At 39.4% G+C, this 16,701-nt stretch overlaps 1 protein-coding gene across 25 annotated transcripts in view; it reads left to right on the forward strand.

Moving 5' to 3' along the window:
- ZBTB20 (zinc finger and BTB domain containing 20) overlaps positions 1-16,701 on the forward strand; it is a 470,842-nt gene that overhangs the window by 167,391 nt on the left and 286,750 nt on the right. Inside the window, exons 7-8 of one of the 25 annotated variants that reach the window (XR_002439304.1) lie at positions 1,875-2,039; positions 3,124-4,869. The exons of 22 other annotated variants lie outside the window; for them this stretch is intronic. The gene's annotated coding sequence lies outside the window, so the exon portion shown is untranslated. Of the gene's footprint in view, positions 1-1,874; positions 2,040-2,404; positions 2,629-3,123; positions 4,870-16,701 lie in introns of those variants that run through there. 2 more of the 25 variants (XR_002439299.1, XM_021398396.1) reach the window with 2 other exon arrangements.

The following is a 16,701-nucleotide window of genomic DNA, read 5'->3' on the forward strand; positions in this document are numbered from 1 at the left end:
CCAGAGGGAAGCATGAAGAACTTGGAGAGAGCAGTCATAACCAAGATGTTCTGGAGGTGGGAGAACACAAAGCCAAATGGAGCCAAGCCTGTTGCTTGTGGGATGACTGGTTTAATTCAGATACACTCTGATCTGTCACCAAATCCAAAGGTATTTCAACAGTGAAGCACTGCTTTAAGGTTGAAGACTGCAACTGAAGAGGGAAAGACAGAAGTTCTGTTCTTTAGCTAGTAGGTGTGAACTTGATGAACTGATTGTAACATCTGTGTCTCATATTCTTTCTGAGAGAAGAATAAAAATACATGTGTGCTTCAGAGGGGAGCTGAGGTACTTCATCCGTTTGGAAATGATTTTTCTCCTTTAGGAGACAGATGCTTTACCTTTTCCATGAAAAGCTGTAAATGTTTCAGAAACAATTAAAGAAGCTTCCTGACATCCTCTTGGGTGAGGAAATATGATTGCTGTGGGAAAACTGAGGCAAAAAGATCTGTCATGTGAATATTTTATTTTAATAGTTAATGAACAGGGAAAAAGAAAGCATTACTATAAAACACATGAGCGAGATTGCGGAAAACTTTGGCAGAGAAAGGTACTGAGATAAATTCTGTCTTGATTGACATCTCTTGAAGGTCAAAGTGTCTACCCAGTGTATGAGGCAGTATTAAATTTGCTCATGGTGTATATGTAATCAGAGACTTTGCCTCTTAGTATACTTAATTTCAGAACGCTTGTACTGCATAAGGCTGGCTTGCAGAGTAGAAGTAAATGTTTTGAAAAGTGACTACGCAAAAAGATAAGCTTCCTCTGGTTTCACATCAGCAATAATACCTTTTTTTTTTTTACATGAAAACCTCAAATTATTTTGTGAACAATACCTAATCACCAGATAGCGTGCCTCTTCAGGAGATCTGAAAAGGTCTTGATCAAAATACACTACACCATTTCAGGGTGTTTGTGCATAATGGCATTTCCTATTTGGAAATTTGGAAATAGAGGCACAGAGAAATTAAGCAGGTCACACACCAAATGAGTGGCAATTGAGGAAGAAAAAACAGATGTCCTGACCTTTTCCTCTTCGTTCAACTCCAAAAATCGGTAGTCTTGCAAGCATGCACACCTGTTTTCAATTTAAGCTGATTCTTGCTCTTGCAGGATGTGTGATACTTCAGATGATCCAGTTGTTTTGACTCTCTCATCCCTAGAGCCAAGGCATCAAATCTGTTACTCTAGGTTACTGTCAGTTCTCCACTAGGTCAAGCCTGCCTTTTTCATCTCTAGTGGATTTCACACTGAACAGGTACCAAGTAACATTTTAAACTGTGTTCGCATTGTGGCAGATTGTAACTATATGGATACTTAAGTACCAGTGTGCATTGAGCAGTTAGCTCTAATACCTGTGGCAGTTGCTTTCCTCCACTCGGCTTCTGTACATTTATATCATTGTATAAATACATCTGTAAGTCAAGCATTCTCTAAAAGAAAAAGAGAAACTTCAGCTGGTAGGAAATTAAAAATTTATGGCGAGAAAAGACAAGACCACCCATAAGTATCAGGAATACACTGACACTAAATGATTATTTTAGTTTTGTTTGCATGTTTGTTTTTAGCACAAGCTTTTCAGAAATCGGCACTGCATTCATTTGATTCCACTGAACTCAGTGTGAGGCTTACCATACACTTAAGGTGAACTATACCAGTACTGAATATTGTGAAAATCTCACTCCTGCACATACCCACCTTCACTTTTGTGTTCTTGAATCAGATTCAGGAAGTAAATGAACAGAAATGGGCATTATTACATATCCCAGGAGAGCTAGTACTTTCCAGAATGCTGTCCGCATTTCAAAATTGCTGTGCTTTTAATTGTCTTGCAGCCCAGCTTGTCTTTGCATCCAGTGGGTTTTCTCTCTGGCCTTGTAAAATCCATAAAGTTGTGAAGTATACTGGACAAGAACCCTTTGCTCTTGCCTGTGCCATTCCCGACTTGTGACACAAATGGAAACAAGACTAATTCTGTGAGATTCTCCTGAGAGAGGAAGGTATGTGAGGGGAACACTGTCTAGCCTTTTGAGGTCTGAAGTCTTAGGCTTGTTTCTTGGAGTTAATTCCTTAACTGTGTCACCAGATTTGGACTGATCTGTTCCTCTCCCTGGGCTATGCACTCCAATTCTGAAATAATCTAGATTCTGTATGTTAAATGTCTGTGGATTTCTTTGTCACTTAGAGTCTGAATTGTCCCTTGTTTTGTAGAAGGGGAATTCAATTCCTAGTGGTGTTGATGGCAGAAATATGTGAACTGTCCACTTCCGTGGTCATGATGAGGTCTAGATTCACCAGTAACTATATCAGAAGGAGGCTTAAGATGGAGGATATCTGACTACCCATTACCCTTTACTCCTGATAGGTATTTACATTGTTTGTATCCTGGGAAGGAGAATCACCATTCTGAATGCCATGCTTATTCTCAGCATGATGTGTGTGATGAAGAAGGCACTCAAAGAAAGCATTAAAGCTAGGATGACATCAAAGCAAATGCTTCCTTCTTTATTCTCCCTTCCATGGTGGATTAATTACAACAGAATGAAATACCAGCGAACTTGAAAATAAAAGCCCATGTGTGTATGTAGACTATGGCAGTTTATTCTAAAAATAAATTCTTCTCTCCCTCCTCAAACTACAGCTCCAACAACATAATCCTTTACTTTGCTTTCTTTGACACACCTTCTTAAATTCGCTGGCCAGCCTATATGGTAGCTTTGAGATTTTTGCTGTTCTGTGTCACTTGCTTGGCTTTCAGAGCTGTAATAGATAATCGCTGGACCTAGTATCTGCTGATACAACATTGTGCTCAGCATATGATCTGAAGGGATGTTACTCCACTGCACCAAACCTCTCAGTAGACTTCGAAATAAGAAGTTCAAACAGAGTCACAACTGAGCACTCAACACACACAGTGGTGATAACCATAAGAAAATGGGAAGAAGGAGCTTTTCAGGAAGGAGTCTAAGGAGACAACCTCAGTCTGTGTCCTCCTTTAAATGGACAGTATCCTATACATTAAAAAAAAAAAAAAAGTGACTAATCCTTTTATTCTTCATTTTATGTTTTAACTTTATCTTACAGTGACTTACCCCGTGTGACACTGTGCTGTCCAGCATGCAAACACTGCAGATGAATACAATCCCATGCTCCACAAAACTGTTCCCTCAGCCAGACAGTGCTGACTTCTGCCTCAGGACACAGTAGAACAGTCACAACACTGAGTTGCATTCAGCTGGTGAAGCTATTGTGGAAAATAAGAATTCTAGGGAGTAACTAGATGAGTTCTCAAGTCAGTCAAAGTCAATTCTCAAACAGTCAAAGTAAAACATGTGCATAAAAGGGATGTAAGACTCAAATCTCAAGCACATGATGTAAAAGCCAATTGTAATCAAGGAGTTTCTTTTCACACCTTCAGTGAGGAAATACTTGTTTGCCCAGTTTTATGCATTATGAGGCAAGGTGGGCTGCTGTTTGAAGCATACTTTATGCTAGTGACTTTTTCTCTAGTCTTTGGCAAGTTAGTGACTTTGTGTGGTTTTTGATAGCTGGAAACAGTGGTACTGACTTCTGCCATAAACAGCTTGTAAAAAATGTTGATATATTAGGGGACCAGAACACAGTGATCTGAGTAATACATTAGTCTGGTACATTAGTAACATCTTTGTGAGCTCTACTCCTTTTCTTTCCCAAAGAAAATGTACTTGCATACAAACAAAACTACATTTTCAACTTTTATTTCAGTATGTGAACATGAAGACAGAAGAGAGACGTGCAGTTGTACAGTTGTGCTAAGTATGTCCTCCATTATTTGTGACAAAATTAGTTTTTGGACTCTACTGATTAGAACAAGACACAGAGTTATTACTGAGAATATCAGCCATAGGAGAGAAACATTCTCTCAGCTTTATACCACACTTCCCATTCTTTTGTCAGCTTACATTATAAATAAATAACAAAGCAATTTGACACATGCCCATTGATTAAAAATAAAAGTTGTCAGAGTGAGAGGAGAAAGACAAAAATATGAATTATTAATAACAATATTAAGCAATGCAAAAAAGATGCTTAACATGCAGGAAAGTCCCTGAAAAGTCACTTAGTGAAGGGGAAGGAAAGGACAGCCACAGAGACCTTGCCTCCACTACTTTGTGGCCATTTCCTCACTACCTAGAGTAGCAACTTGATCCTTGAAGGTCAGGGTGGCTGTACAAGAAAGAAGGGTGATTCTGTTAATTTATATTATCTTGTTTACCTCATCTCTACTATTTCTAACATACACTACCAGCAGCTATGAAGACATCATGTAAGGTAGGGAGTAAATTTAAATCAATCATGTTCGTGACTGAATTGACCATTTTGTGTTTCTGACCAATCTTCTTGCCAGTGGGATTTGAACAACTGATTGATAAAACTGACTTTTTTGTGGCAGAAGCTAGGCTAATATAAACTCTTTCTAATTTGGTATATCACAGGTACCTGGGATTTATTAAACAGATATTAAGTCATGCAAAAATATTGTTACTGCTAGTTGTAGTTTGTGTTCTGTGTGCAATGTAATGCTCCAGTTGATATATCAAACAGTACCCCACTAGCTGAAGTAATCATGCATTTCTTTTCCCACTTTCTGTTGCTTGTTTTGGTTGCAGCTATTTCAATGCTTTCATTTACCAGGCCAGTTTAAATGGCTATTGTGTATACTGACCATCCTAGCATGTCATGGTTTTGTGATTTTCGGTTATTGGTATTCCACATCATAACATCATGTAGTGGACATACCTAGTTCTCAGAAGAGAAGGACTACTACATTCCCCACGGTACTTTGCTCCTCTGTTACCATTTTCCAGCCGGAGGGAAAAGATAAAGCTCGCAGTATAAAAACTTGCAGATCACGAGACCTCGTCCCTTTTTTCCGCCCGTCTCTCGTCTTGGCAGCACCTCGCTCTCCAGCCGTCTTATCGTCGGTAGTAGAGTAAGGCCTACCTTGATTTTGGGACATTCTCTCTCTCTGTATTGGATTTATCAGCTTAAATTGTAATTATATTGTATTATAGTGTGTTGTTTTGCATTCCGATATTTTATTTAGTAAATTAGTTTGTTTCTCCTCAGATTGTTGCCGCTGTTCTTTGCTCTCAGGGCCATCTCCTTACCCTTTTTCCCTTTTTCCTTTTCACGGGGTGTGGACCCGTGGATCCCCCGTCCCCTTTGTCACGGAATCGGGCCGAACGCCCGTAAACCGTTGACACTAGCAATACATAATTTTCTGTCTATGGAGATAGATTTCTTCTTCTCACTGAAGAGGAAAGGAAGAAAAAGTATGCTTGCAAAGAGCAAGAAAGGTAACTACACAACTTCTCTGAAAACTGTAGAATCTCACTTAGGGACAGTCCTGCTTGCTGAAAAATGGCTGTGCTCTGAGCAGATAATAATGCATGCTATCAAAATAGAAGAGCTAATCAGAAAGCTTTCCTGGTCAGGTAGAACCAAAGGTCCTATTGTGGTTAAAATGATGGTGTTTGTAGTAGAGCATCGTATATTTCACTCTTCATGTTCAGTCTGAAGATTGTATTATGTGTAACTGGAGAGATGATATCATCTAAAGAAAATGACTGCAGAAGTAGTAAAGCTCCTACTCTGTGCTTATGGTGTTAATGTTTTGAATTAACAAACTGTTAATGAATTCACAACATGATCTCCTAGTTATTGTGCTTTAACTCTGGAAAGCTCCCTTTTAAGCATCTTTGGTTCAAGTAAGGGCTAAGCACTTGTAGTTTTTATGGGTTTCATTAAGAGTGAGAAATGCTCAGAGCTTCTGAAAATGAGGTCAAATGATCTCTCTGGCGTTTGGTTGCATATGGTACACATACCTCCATCTTATCTCCTTATTTCAACTTCAGTTGCAGTTAGCTGAAGAATAGTAGGTACTTCGAGGTGTGATTCACCCTATTACAATGAAAGCAATCTCAAATACTCTTGTGTAAATGCCCACTTCTGTTCATAGACTGTAAAGAAATTCTGGGTGAAGCTTGGTTAACTTTTTTGTTAACCAAGATTCTGTGTGTGTGCCTTGAGCTGAGTAACTGAGAGCAGGGAGCTGTTCCAGAAATGTTAGACTTGACTTTTCTGGTTCTGTCTGTAAAATGGGGGCACTGCTTTGTTTTGCACATTGTGAGAAAATCATAGAATTGCAGAAATGGTTTGGGTTGGAAAAGACTTTAAAGACCTTCTAGTTACAACTCGCCTCCCACTAGAGCAGGTTGCACAAAGCCTCATCCAGTCTGGCTTTGAACACCTCCAGTGATGGAGCATCCACAGCTTCTCCGGGCAGTGTGGGCCAGTGCTTCACAACCCTCTGAGTAAAGAACTTCTTCTTAATGTCTTATCTAAATCTGCCCTTTTATTTTAAAGCCATTACCACTTGTCCTGTCACTATACTCTCTGTTACAGGATCCCTCTCCAGCTTCTTGTAGAATTCCTTTAGGTACTGGAAGGCTGCGGTGAGGTCTCCCTGGAGCCTTCTCTTCTCTAGTCTGAACAAACCCAGCTCCCTCAGCCCCTCTTCACAGCAGAGGTGCTCCAGCCCTCTGAGTATCTTTGTGGTCTCCTTTGGACACTCTCCAGCAGCTTCATGCTGGGAGCCCTAGGGCTGGATGCAGCACTGCGGGTGGAGCCTCATGAGAGCCAAGTAGAGGGAATCACTTCCCTCTCCCTCCTGGCCACGCTTCTTTTGGTGCAGCCCAGGATGCAGTTGGCTTTCTGGGCTGCAAGCACATGTTATCAGTTGATATCAAGCTTTTAATCCACCAGTACCCCCAGGTCCTTCTCTACAGGGCTGTTCTCAATCCATTGTCTTCCAGCCTGTATTTGTGCTTGGAATTGTCCCCGCCCAGGAGCAGGACCTCGCACTTAGCCTTGTTGAACCTCATAAGGTTCTCACAGGCTCACCTCAAGCCTACCAAGGTCCCTTTCGATGTCATCCCTTCCCTCCATTGTGTCAATCGCACCACTCAACTTGCTGTCATTTGTAAACGTGCTGAGGGTGCACTCAGTCCCTCTGTTCATGCCACCAACAAATTTGCTGAACAGTACTGGTAAGATGGACTTCTCCTATGTGGTACACAGTTATAAAGATGAGAGTTCTTATTAGCTCCTAAATGGTTTGCATTTACATTTTATGAGCTCTTTCTACTTTTAAATGTAGTATGAGTAAACATTAGCACTGAGTGATTGTGTCAGTTGGTCTCAGCATGAGTACCATACACCATTGCTAAATTTGGCTTTATGTGAATTATTGGTCTCTCCTAAATAATTAGTACTTCTAATCTGCTAGATCTGGTCCTCAGGGTTTTGGTGAACATTAATTTGTACATTAAAAGACTGAATTTAAGATAATGTTATTGGTTTGGAAAAGTTATACAAACCTGTATTTGCTTAGCAGAGCCCAAGCACAGAACAAACTGAATGAACAGAATGGCTTCTGTGGCAGGAGTGAGGTGATGGAGAAGGAAACAGCTACCCTTTCTCACATGTACGCAGAACTGTAGCTGAAGTCAAATAAAGACATGTAAAGAGATACTAGAACGCTATGCCTGGCTCTCCTGGGACTGGAAGGCAATCATTTCATAAATCAACTGGTACCATATTTAGCTTTATTCTAAAATCTTTTTCAAATGTCTGCAAGGAAATCTTCAGATGTCTGAAGAATTTTGTCCTCTGATGAGGAGATTCTTAAGAAAATGAGTAGGCTTTAAAATTAAGCAAAGAGGGTAAAGAGAACCTTTGATAAGGAATTTTAAGAATCTGGGAGAAAGCACTTTAATACTGTTAGAGTAATTTTCATCAGTCTTACTACACCCATGTGCAGTATTTCTACTCTGTAAACTGAAGCATATTTATTTAAATGATTATCCAAATATCTTATCATGGGTAAGTGGCAAACTGAAAATGGAACCCAGGAGTCCTAATTTGATTTCTTGTTGAATTCAAAGACAGTATTCAAAGCCTCTGAAAGAAAAACACTCAAGAATTCAACAGTAACGCTGCGTGAGGAGTCTCCCATTTCAATAAATGTGTGGTTATGATATGTCTGTATTCCACTGACCAAGGTCCCTGAGGTTGCTTTCAATCCAAACCCATGTCTCCTTTGTGGGTGCACATTGCACTACCAGATCTTTCAGTGCTCTGAACCAAAAGTCTTGTTCTTAATGGACATACTGGGGAAAATACAGCCATCTAAAAACACTACCATTGCCAGTGTAAAAAGCAAGTATGGGTGAAATAAAATCTGTAGAGTCATAAGAATATAAGCTGCATCTTGAATGCTTCCATCAGTGCTGGGTTTTGTTTTTTTTTAGAGAAGTGAAGATCAGACAGCAGTGGATATTATTTATCTTAAAACCCTATTCTAACTATTTGCCATCTCTGTGAGATCTTGAATAAATATAGATAAGTCTCTGTATTTTTTAATTTGTATTTTGAATTTGACAGCTCACTGGATGAGCTTTACAGAGAGGTATTTCAGTGGGAGGTTCTTGAGAGAAGTTCTCTTCCAGTCAGCAAGTCTTCCCAGTATTCTTTGCAGTACATGACAACAAAAGGTCAGAGCAAGAGCAAACAATAACCATCTTAGAAAATCTCGGTAAACATTTGAAATCAGTAGGTTAAGATGGCTGGTGTAAAAGTCTTGCGTAGGTCTAGTCCGTAAAATCCAATCTCATAATCGTGAAAGGAAAATTCAAGAGTCAGGGGAAATGCAGTTCAACATGATTTGCACAGTCAGGACTTTTGTTTGTGAACTTCTGTCAGGACTGATCCCAGTATTTCTATAAAATATAAAACTGACATTTTTCCTTAGAATTCCATTTTCTGCCAGTCAGAAGAAATTTTGTGCATTACAGCCAGAGATAGAGAATGAATTTCCTCAGCCAAGACATGGAGAGCATAAAGAAGAGTTCCGTGAGCAGTTTCTCATTAATATCTAATTTTATGTTTGTTTGGCCAGAAACAGAAGGAATTTGACTTTCTTACATTTGTGCTGAGAATAAGAAGGTATGAAGAATAGATGGAAAGGTACAGCTTAATACACATGCACTAGCTGTCTGTGCAGTAAGTGCTCAATGCATTTGCTTGAACGCAGATTTTAGGTACAACTTGATACACCTTCTGACCTCTTGCTGCTGTTCCCAAAAGCCAAGTATCTCAGAAGTGGCAAGTCATATTTGCTAGCTGTGTCCAAGTATGTTGAAGCTGTAAGGCTTTTACAATGGCACTTGAAAGCTATGTTTAAGTGAATGATCTGAGCCCTAAAAATAAAACTTTGCCTAATTGTAACCACCTCTGGTACATGATTTATTGATGATAATCCTACCACATGATGGTTCAGGAGAAACCTTTTTTCTAGCATTTATTAGAGGTGAATGAACAGATGATAGATGTAGACTGGTTATTTTCATTAATGATTAACTGATTACAATGGTGATCCTCTGGCATTTTAGATGAGCACCTAGGCCAGGATTTTTACCTATAAATACTCATTCTGTGTGTACTATTTGCAGTGGGCGTGATGGAGAGTTAAGAATAATTAGTATACAGTTTAACTTAGCTGACACACTTATGCTGAGTGGTGTGAATATGACTTGAGTTCCCAGACTGCCATACATTCATGCTTACTATTGGTAGAAAAAAATTTCTAGAAGTTAAATTGTTGTATTGGAACTTCTGCATTAATCACAGTGTCTATGTAACAGATATTTTTTAAAAATGAGAATATCTGCAGTTTGTTAAATTCTCTAGCATAAAGGAAAACATATATTATCTGAAGTTACTCAAAGGAGTAAACTGTATATTTTAAAACATCAGATTATGATTCTAGGTAGTAGAAAATGTGTATCGATCTTGTCATAATTTTATGGGTCTCATTAGTGGCATTGTTTCTTTTTAGCTGATAATACAAGGCTATATATCATGTCAGATATCAGTAATCAGTAATTATATGACATCATCAGTTTGGTTTTCTGAGCCTTTTTTTTTTTTTTTTTGAAGATACGATCCTTATTAGAAGCAACACTGTGAAGTATGAATCTTTCTCTTCTATTTTCCGCACTAGTACTCTTCTGCAGCTATTTTCTATCATGAAAATAAGCATAATGACTTTTACAAACTCTCTCCTTTGCCCTTTTTCCAGCAAACCTCCCACTGACTTCTGTAAGTATTTTACCTAAGTAGAGACCAAATCAGGGGTTAGCAAGGTACTTCAGGATTTTATGCTCTATTTAAAGAAACTTGAAAGGATAGATTTCTTTGGTGGTGAAATCTGAGGAGCTCTTAAATACTGCCAACTGTTTCTTAATCTTTTCCAGAAAGCAATCTATAGATACTTTCTGCAGAAACCTGTATTTTGTTGATGATCAGATCTGAAGGATTTTGCTTTGTGAAACTTCACCTAGGACAAGACCTGGAGAAAAGAGATTACCAAGATCAGTTTGTTTATTTTATTCTCTGATCTGTTAGTGTTCCATATTTGACGGTTACATTTGCTACCTTTAATATTTGTTTCCACTTGCTCTACCTTGATAAAGACAAAGTTTATGGTCTTTGCTTAGTGAAATGTATTTTGATTGTACACAGTATTCAGTGAATTTGGTGAAGACTCTATCCATTAATTTCATGACTTAATGATTTATTTTCTGGTCAATATTCAGGAGAGGAGATAAGAAGGCTGAGGTTCACATCCCCTATTGTCCTCAGGTCGTGGTGTAGACTCTGGCCAACTATTTCTGATGCAGAGGGCTTAGTAACATTGATTAATTCATGATCACAGAGTGCTTTGGGCTCCTGGGATAAAAAGCAAAATAGAAGTGCAGAGTGTTATTAATGGAAAGTATGCTTGACATGCTTAGTATACTGTATTAAATATCATTTGGGGTTGAGTACATTACAAGAGTGTGAGTAACTCAGCCGAAGGTAGTTATGGTGATGTCTCTAATCGAGAAAAACAGATTCTTAATCAGTGAATCACAATTACAGCCTTCATGGTAACTTCGTGGTTAGGTTTATGGATCGATTTTATTCATCTGAATAACATATGGCCTAGGAACTAGATGCTGACAGCATCTTCTGAGTTTGAGGAACATATGCAGTTACTTCTGTATTGATGTCTGGGAATTTCTCTTCCTCTCCTACCTGGACTTAACAAGTCTTCAGCTGCCATTTAATTTCAAAGAGCAACGCCATTCTACAAACCATGTATTTTCCCCTTCTCCTAGTGGTTGGTAGTAGAAATTTCTATTTCTTTAGGAACTCTGTAAAATATAACATGAATTCCAGATCTATTTACACTGGGACAAATCTTGCTTTGGCTTATAGTAATACCAGATTTTCCACTGTGCCCCAAAGCCAAGATTGAGCATTTTAGGGTCTGCTCCGATGTGGTAGGAAGCAATGATGGAGCACTCTGTGAAATCATGGGTCTGTTACAGCACCAATTTTTCTTCAGAGCAACTCAGCTACAGAGCTCTCTTAGTGGAATTTCAGTGTTTATGCATAATGTGAGAACCAGAGGGATGTGCACATCTACATTAATATTTTGCTTTGCTGGCAATGGTTGCAGTTTTAATGAAAGTGTCATAAGACCTGGTGTTTTCCTTAAGAATTCCACTCTTGAAGTAAACAGATAATGTCAAGAACCTCAGTTTTTGTTTGTAAAAGTTTCTAGTCCTCATGATTGGAAAGAAGACACTGAATCATGATCAAAGCATAACAGAGAGACTTAGAAATGAGAAAAAAAATATAAACATAAATATAAAGCCTGGTACTTATTAGATTGGTTAAAATATTTTTAAAACATTCGAATTTTCAGGGGGAAAACAGTGAAAGACAGACGGGAAACAGTATGAGATCAGCATTGGCGGATCTCATTTGCACTTTGTTTTGAGTTTGGTCTGAGGAATAGTTTCATGGTCTGAATACCAGCTCTGAAATCCCTGTGCAAGTTGAGTATCAGCAGCATGACCTGGAATAAAATTCACACCTTCACACCTCTATAAAGAACTACAGCAGTGGGGGTTTATTACATATTTTGCTAGCCATTTAAACAAAGATTACTTGAATTATGTTCTGTCTGTGCCTGTGCCCATTCACAGAAATATTTGTGTTACTTATCTGTGTTTTTCTTAGTTGACCAAGAGGTGTGCTATTCATCATTCATTTATATCATGTTTCTGCGTCTCTGCCTGTTTGTTTGGCTGGGTTTCCTCTTCTCTCCACACTCACAAGTACTTGGGCAGTGAAAGTACTTGTTAAAACAAATTTCAAAAGCATTATTTTGTTATACTGTTCTGGTTTAATTCTTTACGTTAAGATTGTATGTATTGGCAAAAGGTAACTACCCATTCAGACTCTAGTTGTTAGGATTGCTGTAGGAATTACTGGGTGAAAATCTGCGTCCTTTATTGTAAGGGAATTGTACTGCAAGATACTGAGGGTCTTCTGCAGCTTTGAGAGCCGTGAAATAGCTTTCAAGATTTAGAATGAATGTTTATGAATCATGTTTTTTTCTCTCCGAATTCCATTACAAAAATAACAATAACAATAAAACTGCAAATAAAATAGTTTGTTTGCCTAGGGAATTGTTTAGTTTGTTATTTGGATCGTAGTACTTCCCCAGTTCCCAAACAGAATTAGGATCTGTTTGTAGTAAATGTTTGAGTAGAAATTAAGAGATTGCCCCTGTTTTAGGTCTTCATAATCTACATCAGAGATTCATACAAATGAGAGGAGACATTGCTATAGGCAAAATGTCAAAGGACATTTTGCAGATAATCCTGTTGCAGAGATGGGCCAAGCTATTCCAAGGCAGATTTGAATCATGCAGGCTGTGGTAAGCACAGTACCTGTTCTGTGGATGAAACACAACAGTATAAAGTGAGATTCTTTCCGTTTCCCTTTCCCTTTCCCTCTCCCTCTCCCTCTCCCTCTCCCTTTTTCCCTTTCCCTTTCTCCTTTCTCCTTCCCTTTTCCTTTTCCCCTTCCTTTCCCCTTTTCTTTCCTTCTTTCCTTTGCTTCTTTCTTTTTTTTTTAAATGCTGAGAATCTTAAAGAATTCTGCTGAAAAATTGACTGTCAGAGAGAACATTTCTGATATTCAGATGACATTTTTGTATTTAAAAAAAAAATCGTAATGCTGTCAGTAAAGGGAATTTTTTGCAAAACAAAAAAAACCCCATTCAGCTGCAAATAGATTGTAATTGAATTTTTCACACATATAGATACATATATTAATTAGCCTTTGTTGGGGAAAAAGTTGGAACCTAGTAATAATGCCTGTGACTCACTGGTTTCTTTAACTGTCATGGCTTGAAAACTTGTGGAAAAGAACCTGAAAATGTGTATCACTTTGTAAGGGCAAATACAAGTCACCTTCCACGCTCTTTTTCAAACTTTCATCATTCTTACTGGGGAGACGCCCCTAAATCTAACCAGAAACAGTGTTTTCTGCAACAGGCTACAGGTGGAGATTATGTCCAGGATTTGAAGTTAGGTCCTAACTGTTTTGCATATGGGAGGGAGAAGTAGTGCTTTTGTTTCTCTTACATTTGATTCCTTCTGTTTCCTAAGTAGAACAGTTCCTTGCAGGAGTAAATCCAAAGAGAGATCCCGTTCTTTTCCCTGCCTTGCTTCCACCTGTAGATAGTCTCCTGTGAGTAAATCAGGGCATGTGCCAGGAGTGCTGCTTCCCCAGCCAGCAGCATAAGGAAAATGTCTGTCTGCACAGAGCCAGATTTCCCATCTCTGTGTTTATTAAAGTTAGAGGAGAAATGAGAGCTTTGGAAACTTAAAAAACAAAATGAAAACAAACAAACAAATGCATCAGCTGGCACTTGATGTTAGGAATTTGATATAATGCTGACACAGAAACAAAGTCTTCAGATTGTGTTTTCATCCAGTAAATGTTATTGCTCCTTGAAAACTTGAAGCCCTTGAATCTTCATTTGCTAGACCACATTAGAGCAGTTATGAAGCTACTAATTTTTAAATTTGTGCTGTTCTGTTTCCCAAGATTGGGACGATGTTTTTGGACCCTGAGGGATAACAGCGAAGCTACAGAGGAAATTTACAGTCTGCCCAATAGTTACAGTGCAGTTCAGGATGAAGGGAGCTGTATGTTAACAGGTCTTAAATAATAATCTTCATGCTGCCACAGAAAGACACAGAATATTTAAATCAATCTGAAATTCTTCCAGCTAAAAATAACATAAAGGGAATGGTGCAACTTGGCGAATGCATCTTGACCTCATGCTATTTTTACAAGTCAGACAGATGTGCAGCCGCTGATAAGCTGGTACCCAGGACTAGCTATCAAATCAGAAATCTGTGGACTCACTCTTCAAATCCCAGCACTAATCGCAATGATAAAGAGCTACCTTTCGATTAATCCTGCCCTGGACTTTAGACGAAAGATACTGCAGTTTAATTACTGAGTGAAATCCACTTTGTCTGATCTGCCAGTCTGCACTGTAATGTCATAATATAATCAGCTTCACCCCTGTCTGAAGCTCCAGGGCTGTGAAGTCCAAGGACTTGTTTGATTGGAAGAAATAAAATGATGTTCAAACAACCACCAGCCACAGTGCTGTAATTACCAAAATCTTGTTTGCATCTGTCTGTCATTTTCGCCATTGGTTTTTTACAACACTGAAAGGCAAGGAAAGACTGTGGTGGATAAGAACAGCGGCTTGACAGATGACAAATAAGATGTGGGAGGGTTTGCTCGGAGAAAATAATCATTGTAAAATATTCAGGCTAATTAAACTGGGTCTCCTTCTTATGTATTTCCCATCGGCTTCAGTGACACATTCAGGTTCAAGCAAAGCCAGCCATTGGTACTGTCATCTCATAATTAAAACCTGCAACTGATCTGGGAGTGTCTCCAGCAGAGGTTCCAGTGAGGGGACAGAACATGTCAGTGCAAGAAATACATTTTTACCCGTGTGAGAGCTGCAGCAGGGCTGCCACTGTGTGTGATGTCCCCTACCTCCACCAGCAGCAGGCACTGGCTGTGTCTTGAAGGGACCATTCCTTCAGAGAGAGGATGTGGTCCTGGCTTACTGGTAGGAATCACTGCATGAACCTCGTGCAGATGTAGATCTTGGCTCTCACAGCTCTGTGGGACCGCATAACAAGTTCCACTAGAAGCAAATAGAGGGTTTAGAGTGCTCCTGCTCTCTTAGTGTCTGGCCTTTCAGTGTCTTTCTCCCTGACCTCCTTTGTCAGGAGTGCCTCCAAGACATGTCGGTAGCAATTTCTTTTCAGTAAACCATAGAGAAGTTCATTACCTGCTTCAGACTTGTTTCACAGTGCTCACCATATACCAATCAGGCAGCAGTAATGTCCTGTTTCCTCTAGCCTCGGCTGCACTGGATCATGAAGGGAAGGTGAGAAGATTTAAATTTTCTAACTCATGCTTTGCCTGGATATCCTTCTGGCAATTCAGGGAGGTTATGATAGTGGTATGGAAAGAAGCTGGCAAAGCTCTCAAAAATAGTTTGCTCTCAGTTTATTGCTAAGACAGAGATGCCAGAGAAGGAAACAAAGCTTTTATCTAGTTGCCCTTTAGGGAGGACACTCCATGCTGTGCTGGTGAGGTGAAGTCTGACTGATTTTCATAGCATCTTTTGACTGCTTAAACTTTCTTCCCCCAACCGCCTTCACGAATCTGATTTATCTCAACTTACGTTCTTACTGCTCAATGTTCTTTGCTTTCCCTTTTGCATCTGTCTTGACTGTTTCTCGCTAGATCTTCCTTTTCTCACATGATGTATTCCCTACAACCCATGTCATTTGATTTGCAGTGATTCTCTCTTCCACCCTTCTAGCATGGATATCTCATCCTTTCACTCTTCTCCCAGCACCTCTCCCCTAAAAACACTTGCAATTTCCATCTCTATTCATCTGTTTCCATAGAGTGAGCTGCTAGACTATCAGAGCGAGTCATAACCACAGCTCGATTAAGGTCCTTGTTCCACTTCCTCATTAAAGGGCTGTCTTGTTCAGCATCTATGACTAAAGCGGCCAAGCACAGGATACCTCAAGGTATCCTGGAGTCATAGCCCGTGGGTGGATTTCCGTGCAAAGACCAGTTCTCTTCTGTACTGCAAAATCAGAGCAATGTCTTAGGGCAAAGACTGGGGATGAGGAAGAATAACAGACAGTGGTTGTTAGCAGTATGTGTCTCTGTCTTAAACTTGCAATACATTTACTTTCTTCCTCTTCCTTTTGTACCCTGTAGCTGACAGCGGTGCCTAGCATCGCCTGTCAGCAGGGATGGCATGCAGGGTGTTTTGCAATGGAAATCTGGCTTTAAACCTAACTGGGTTTGTCACTAGTGTTTTAACTTCTGAATAGTATTTATACATTTCAGTCTACAGACTGAGTTTCAGCAGGATCTATCCAGAAGATGCTGTCTAGAGAATCATCTTTGCACCAGCTTTGGCCAGCAGCAATGACCCCAATGCTTTATTTGTACAGTACTTTTGCCCTCAGTCTAATCCTTTACTTTAGAGCAAGAAATGTCAGAAGGAAGATGTGCACGGCTTCTTTTAAATCTCAGGAGAGTACTTTTCAGCATGAGGGAGTCCATCTAGTTACACGGCCTTGCTAATACCAG

The sequence above is a fragment of the Numida meleagris genome, chromosome 1 (assembly GCF_002078875.1).
Source record: "Numida meleagris isolate 19003 breed g44 Domestic line chromosome 1, NumMel1.0, whole genome shotgun sequence".
Lineage (NCBI taxonomy): Eukaryota > Metazoa > Chordata > Aves > Galliformes > Numididae > Numida > Numida meleagris.